Here is a 7,500-nt window from a genome sequence, read left to right as displayed (position 1 = left end):
AAGAGCCGCTATTATTCTCCCTCTTCTTTGTAGTGGAGCTAACCATCGTATTGAGGGGATTCCCAATCCACCGTCCTTTACTGTTGCGTGGAAATAAGCTTTTGGCGTGTCGTGTGGGAGTGCAAGCCATTTTCTTGTTGCTGACCTTATTATATTGTCAGCTTTGTTTAGCGTGCCAATTGTAACTGCTCCCAGAGCCAATCTGTAGCATAATCTTGGAATAACTGCCGTTCTTAGCGCATATAATCGTTGTTGTGGTTTTAATGGCGCTTTTTCTAGCGTTTTAAGAAGTGGTTCTATAACTTCTATTGGCTTATATTTATCTCGTCCTTCCGGAGAGAAGCTAATTTCAAGATACTTCCAATGATCTTCCCTATTTAGGTTTGGCAATTTCTGTCTTCCGCTTGTAAAAGTTATTTGCGTATCTACAGCTGTTTTCTTTAGATGCGGTGCAGCTCTTATAGCTACCGTCATGCTCTTGTTCGGATTAATGTTCATCCCACAGCTTTTAAGAAAATCCGTAACCTGGTTGATCATCTTTTGCAGTCCTATTTGAGTGCTCGCAAACAGCAAAAGGTCGTCTGCAAATGCAGCCGCATTTATTGACTTTCCTCCAAGGCTTACTCCAATCTCTTCCGGCAGTTCTTTTAACATTATGTGTGTCATTACGTTAAAAATAATGGGTGATAATGGGTCACCTTGTCTGACCCCTCTATTGGGATGAATTGGAGCTGATCTCCATCCTTGGCCTTCAATGCGTGTGCGTGATCCTTTGTACACATTACTCAAATATTGCAGCATTGGTGGTGGTATTCCTATACCTCTTAATACGTTCTCGATTGCCGGATGCGAAATAGAATCGAATGCTTTTCCGACATCTAATGAAGCCATATAAACTGACTTAAAATTGCTCCTGTGAAATCTTAGGATTGTATCCAATAGGAAGACGTTATCTGCACATCCGTCAGTAGGCCTAAATGCGCGTTGCCTTTCATCAATATCTAGACATTTTGCCATTCTATATGCAAGAATTTTGTGTAGCCCTCTTACTAATACCGAAGGTACCGTAATTGGCCTAAAATCGCCTGGTTCTTTGGCTTCTTTCTTTTTCGGTATAAATACCGTCCTTGACATTAGTAGGTCTTCCGGCAGCTGTTCGCACCACATTAGCAAGTTGTACAGCCTAATCAATATTTGTGCTGGTATCGATCTAAATAGGCGGGCCGATATGCCGTCCGGTCCTGGAGCCGACGAGCGTTGGATCTTGATGTACTTTAGATCTTCCATCTTAATGGGTAACCATATCTCCGAAAGTACTTCGCTTGGAGTTGTTTCTGGCGATTCCTTAGAGTCGTTTAGCATTACTTCTCGCCAGTATGGCTCCATTATTTCTTTGGGAGGTTCCCTTACATCTCCCATTTGATCCAAAATCTGTGAGATACACCTTCGTCTATCCTTACGCCATAAGTTCTGTGATGTGGCGTATTCATATTTTCTTAATTTCCGTTTAGTAGTTTTAGATGTATCCGTTCTCTTTTTAGGTTTTATTCGAGTATTATTTATTGTGGGAGGTAGGACCTCTCTAATATATAACGCCAATTTTTGTAGAGTTGCCTCTTTGCCGTCATTTCTAGCTCCTTGTACGATTCTATGTAAATCATTTGCTTTGAACGTTTGGAGTTCTGGTCTTGGCAATGCTTCCAGAAACTCCAGAATGGGATTTAATTCTTCTATATCAGCCTCTGGTTCTTGTTCCGCTGCTTCTTCTTCAGAGTTTTCCTCCAGTTCTTTTAGGAATTTTGTTACTAAATCTTTGTGATTTTGCCTTTTACGCCTTGCTTTTATGGCTTCTAATGTGCGCTGTGGGAAAAATTGAATTATTTCCTGATTCATAAACCTAGGATTTTGATCTCGAATTAACTGCGCTTCCTTTCTCGCTAAAAGAGTTGCTTCTTCATGCGACCATCGCATTTTATCGCCAGCCGGTTTTAGCCGTGCGTCGTACCATTGCTTATGAGCTCTTTGCTCGTGTACGCCTCTACCTCTATTGTTGGCAAAAGACCTTGTGCATCCCGGATACTCACATTTGTAGGTAACATCCGTTGGGTGAGTGGGAGCTTTAGCTGGGTCTGATGAGCCTGAGGGCCCATCATCTGTATCATCCGAGGCTTGGTTTTGTTTCTTTGGGCCAACTAATTCGAGTCGGAGGGGCTGGCAACCCCAAGGACCCTTGCTTCGCGGAGACGTCATTTCGCCACTGCTTACGCAGTGTTACCAGGAGTGCCACGAGGAGGCAGACGTTCCACTTGAGTATGAGAGGCTATGTTTTGCGCTTCATACCCCAACTATAACTCTCATTTTGCCAGATTTTCGAGCCATTTAATTTGTATGTATGTACATAGTAATATCCTTAAGAGAGTCATAGTTACTCCCGCCGTTTACCCGCGCTTGCTTGAATTTCTTCACGTTGACATTCAGAGCACTGGGCAGAAATCACATTGCGTCAACACCCGCGAGGGCCATCGCAATGCTTTGTTTTAATTAGACAGTCGGATTCCCCTAGTCCGTGCCAGTTCTGAGCTGAGCGTTGAATGGCGGCCGAAGAGGACGACCACGACGGCTCGCGCCGCCACGGAAGCCTCGCAGCAAGGAAGATCCGCGGGAGGCCAAGGCACGGGACCGAGCTCGGATCCCTGAACCGGCGCGAGAACGCCGATAGTTCACCTCGCCCAGGCCCGGCACGTCAGCCAGACCCGCTTCCCGACCAAGCCCGACACGCCCCGCTCCTCAGAGCCAATCCTTATTCCGAAGTTACAGATCCAATTTGCCGACTTCCTTACCTACATTAGTCTATCGACTAGAGGCTCTTTACCTTGGAGACCTGCTGCGGATATGGGTACGAACCGGCGCGACACCTCCACGTGGCCCTCTCCTGGATTTTCAAGGTCCGAGGGGAAGATCCGGACACCGCCGCAACTGCGGTGCTCTTCGCGTTCCAAACCCTATCTCCCTGCTAGAGGTTTCCAGGGAACTCGAACGCTTATACAGAAAAGAAAACTCTTCCCGGATCTCCCGACGGCGTCTCCAGGTCATTTTGGGTTACCCCGACGAACACTCTTACGAGGGCCCGAATTGTATGCGGTTCCGCTGCCGGGTTCCGGAATAGGAACCGGATTCCCTTTCGCCCGACGGGCGTGTGTCAAAAGTTCACTCACCGCGCGCGACGGCACACTCGCGTGTGCGCGCGCTTTTTGTGTGCGCGAGACTTTTCTGCGACAACGAGAGTATCGTACGCCGTCATTGACATAGGATTTCTCCTAGGGCTTAGGATCGACTGACTCGTGTGCAACGGCTGTTCACACGAAACCCTTCTCCACGTCAGTCCTCCAGGGCCTCGCTGGAGTATTTGCTACTACCACCAAGATCTGCACCGACGGCGGCTCCAGGCAGGCTCGCGCCCAGACCCTTCTGCGCACACCGTCGCGACCCTCCTACTCGTCAGGGCTTCGTGGCGGCCTGTAAGCTCCGGGCGAGGAGTTACCCACGCCCTGCCCACGGCCGCCCCACTTGCCGCTGACGGCAGAGTATAGGCTCGACGCTTCAGCGCCATCCATTTTCAGGGCTAGTTGCTTCGGCAGGTGAGTTGTTACACACTCCTTAGCGGATTCCGACTTCCATGGCCACCGTCCTGCTGTCTTAAGCAACCAACGCCTTTCATGGTGTCCCATGAGCGTCGAGTTGGGCGCCTTAACTCTGCGTTTGGTTCATCCCACAGCGCCAGTTCTGCTTACCAAAAATGGCCCACTTGGCACTCTGATCCGAGATGCTCGTGGCTTCATAGTTCAAGAAAGCCAGAGATCTCACCCATTTAAAGTTTGAGAATAGGTTGAGGTCGTTTCGGCCCCAAGGCCTCTAATCATTCGCTTTACCAGATGAGACTCGCGCGCGTTCCGTGCGGAACGGCCGAGTGCCAGCTATCCTGAGGGAAACTTCGGAGGGAACCAGCTACTAGATGGTTCGATTAGTCTTTCGCCCCTATACCCAGTTCCGACGATCGATTTGCACGTCAGAATCGCTACGGACCTCCATCAGGGTTTCCCCTGACTTCGTCCTGACCAGGCATAGTTCACCATCTTTCGGGTCCCAACGTGTACGCTCTGGGTGCGCCTCTTCTCGCAATGAGAACGAGACGCCCTGGGAGTGCGGAGCCGCATCGCGACGCGGCCCATCCTCCCTCGGTCGACAACCAGGGCCGACCTTCACTTTCATTACGCCTTTAGGTATCGCTGATCCCAATGACTCGCGTACATGTTAGACTCCTTGGTCCGTGTTTCAAGACGGGTCCTAAGAGTACCCAAAGCAGTAGCGTCGCCGACCGGAATCGGTCCCCCGAGTTGCCCGGGGAACGTTTGCAGGCCTGTCGAAGGTTAACCGTACGACCAACAGCGGGCCAGGACCGGTGACGGCGCTAGGTCCGTAAGCCTCCGTGTACCGTGGCGCGCGCTTGCGACGGCCTCGACGCACTCCCGCGCGTGTGAGAGCTGCGGCCTGATACCTTGCGTGTACCGCCGGGCAGCCGGCCGGGCGACCGAGGGTTTGACGGCGTGCCGTGTTACCGGCGACGCGTCAGACACCGCACCCGGGCCGTAGACCGACACCCAGCGGGTCGCGACGTTCTACTAGGGGAGAAGTGCACGACGACGAAAACGCCGGACATCGGCGCGCGGCAGCGTGCCCGCGCGCGAGCCGTGAGGCCCCGCGGGCATCGCCCACCGACGCGAAGCCAGCGTCGCTGACGATGAATCTCCCCGTTCGATCTTTGGGTTTCTTAGGTTTACCCCTGAACGGTTTCACGTACTCTTGAACTCTCTCTTCAAAGTTCTTTTCAACTTTCCCTCACGGTACTTGTTCGCTATCGGTCTCGTGGTCGTATTTAGCCTTAGATGGAGTTTACCACCCACTTAGAGCTGCACTCTCAAGCAACCCGACTCTAAGGAGAGATCCTCCCGAGACGCGCACCGGTCGCTACGGGCCTGGCACCCTCTGCGGGTAAGTGGCCCCATTCAAGATGGACTTGGACGCGACGCGGCACCTCGGGATAAGCGGACCCTCCCAAACACCACATTTCCCTGCGGCGGAACCGCGGGATTCGGTGCTGGGCTCTTTCCTGTTCGCTCGCCGCTACTAAGGAAATCCTGGTTAGTTTCTTTTCCTCCGCTTAATAATATGCTTAAATTCAGCGGGTGATCTCGCCTGCTCTGAGGTCGTCAAAAGAAATTGTCGTGAGGCTGTACTATATATATATAATACGAAGAAGGCGAGACGACGACGACGACGACGCGAGAGAAAAGAGAAACGCAACGCGGCGAAACGCCGCGCGCGAGCGCTTGGTTAGACTACGCCGCGTGCCCCGGTCAAGAGCTGCTACCATACATAGCGCTTTCGTGGACTCGGGAACACGCGCGGTCGACCCGCGCGCGATCTCTCACCTCGCACACACTTTTGCTGCGCAGGGGGCGATCGGTGCACGCAAAATATTTGAAAGAAGAGACGAAGGGAAAATGAGAAAACGAACGAGGCAGAGAGAACAACCGCGAGAGTGGTGGTCTTTCGTCGACGTTGCGTCAACCGCGCCGCGATCCGCGCGCCCGCGCGCGCCAACCAACCGACCACGACGACAACTGGCCAGCCAGCCCGACGCGAACGTCGGAGGCCGGTTTGCGCGTCGTGGTGGCGTCGGCAACGCGACTGCGGCGGCGGCCGGCAGCAGCTGCAGCGGCGACGACCACTCTCTCTCTCTTATAATACGGTCAGGTTCTCTCGTATCTTTGCTTCGTCGTATATATCTCTAAAATCCCTCCTCTCGAGTTTCCTTTGCGTTGGCGGCGGTAAAGCGACGATATGCGCTCTGTGCAGAAGGAGAACGAGGAGGCGCGCGATTATCTCGCGGCCTCTATTCTCCTCTCCGATCTTCATTCGAAGAAGGAGAGGAAAACTCAAACTCGGTTCTCCGCGCTCCTTATGAACTACTTCTCCGTGGATCAGCCTTGGATCCCGCGCGCGCCGCAAGCGGCACACAGGCCACCTTCCGGGAGTACAAGCGCGAACGAATTGTCGGCTTGTTTCACTCCGGGCGGCGGCGCGCGAGAGGCAGATCTACTCTTTTTCGTTCGGCGCGTATATACGTATAACGTATAAACTCCTTGCAAGAGCTCGCCACGTTTATCACCACCGCGCACGTCCTTCCCTCCCGTGCGTGTGTGCGTGCGTGCGTCTCTCTGCGATTCTCGATCGCATCTTTCGGTCGGTCGTCGTTCATTCGTTCGACCCTCAAACCTCGTTATTTCGGACGACGCCCAACGGGGCGCGAGAGTACGCCGCCGTTCCGCGAGTATAGAGAGAGCGCGCAGAGAGCGCGAGAGCCTTCGTAAAACCCTGATGGAATCCAGCAACTCGCCGCGTGGATAGCGTGCGTAGTGTGCCTGATACCCCGGGGAAGGCGTCATCGACGACTCCTCGCTTCTCTTCTCTTTTCTCGTGGATGCGGGTATAACTCTCTCGCCGGCCGCCGCGATCGGGCGAACGTCCAACGAATCGCTCGTACGCGGCCGTCGAAACGGCGCGCGCAAGCAGTTTGTCTTCGATAAAACGACCCTCAGCCAGGCGTGGTCCGGGAATTGTATCCGTGGACCGCAATGTGCGTTCGAAATGTCGATGTTCATGTGTCCTGCAGTTCACAAGTTGACGCGCAATTAGCTGCGTTCTTCATCGACCCACGAGCCAAGTGATCCACCGTTCAGGGTAATCGTTCCTTCGCGCACCAAGTACGCTCTATCAAGGAATAGACAACAATGTGCGTCTTCTTCGTTTTGGCCCTTCGATCAGCCTGGCCGCGCGTCCGAGCACGCGCGGACCGCCGCCCCTGTTACGGGGGCTACGGCACAATAATGGAGAGAGAGGGAGACGTCGGTTGTCGGCGCGGTGCGAAAACCAAGAGGTTGCGTCTCTCGCGAAGCGAGAGCCGGGGCGGAACTCTTTGAAAAACCATCGGGGTCGAAAATGACTAGCATATTCGACGAACCCTTCAGCGCGCGCGATCGCGCGCGCGCGCGGGACCGGAGGAAGAGCAGCGGCGAGAATCGTCGCACTCTCCACTCCTCGCCCGGCGCGCACGACGACGCGGCAGCATAGGTTACCACCGGTACGCGGCGCATTCGCGCGCACCGCAACGCGTCCGAATCGCGGAGATAGAGGCAGCGCGCGAGCGCGCCTCCGTAGTCTCCTTCTCACCGATCCTGATCCGCGAGCGGGCGCGCATATAGATGCACCTTCGCGCTCCTCCTGGATTCGCACAACGAGACCAACCGGCCGCGCTAGCCCCGGCTAATGGGCGCGCTGAGCGCGGTGGTCCGCGCAACGGGTCGTTCGAAGCGCGCGAGAGACAGAGAGTCGGAGAATCTCCGCAGGAAACGAGAGAGAGAGAATGCAAAGAGCGTAATA

At 53.8% G+C, this 7,500-nt stretch overlaps 1 non-coding gene and 1 pseudogene across 1 annotated transcript; both read right to left on the bottom strand.

Moving 5' to 3' along the window:
• LOC139110819 (large subunit ribosomal RNA) overlaps positions 1-5,267 on the bottom strand; it is a 7,497-nt pseudogene extending 2,230 nt beyond the window's left edge.
• Positions 5,268-6,649: 1,382 nt separating this feature from the next.
• Positions 6,650-6,804, bottom strand: LOC139110846 (5.8S ribosomal RNA). The gene has a single exon (XR_011547084.1). It is a non-coding gene; the product is annotated as a 5.8S ribosomal RNA (ribosomal RNA).
• Between the last annotated feature and the right edge of the window lie 696 nt (positions 6,805-7,500).

Source organism: Cardiocondyla obscurior, linkage group LG21 (assembly GCF_019399895.1).
Source record: "Cardiocondyla obscurior isolate alpha-2009 linkage group LG21, Cobs3.1, whole genome shotgun sequence".
Taxonomy (NCBI): domain Eukaryota; kingdom Metazoa; phylum Arthropoda; class Insecta; order Hymenoptera; family Formicidae; genus Cardiocondyla; species Cardiocondyla obscurior.
This window is presented reverse-complemented; position numbering and strand designations above follow the sequence as displayed.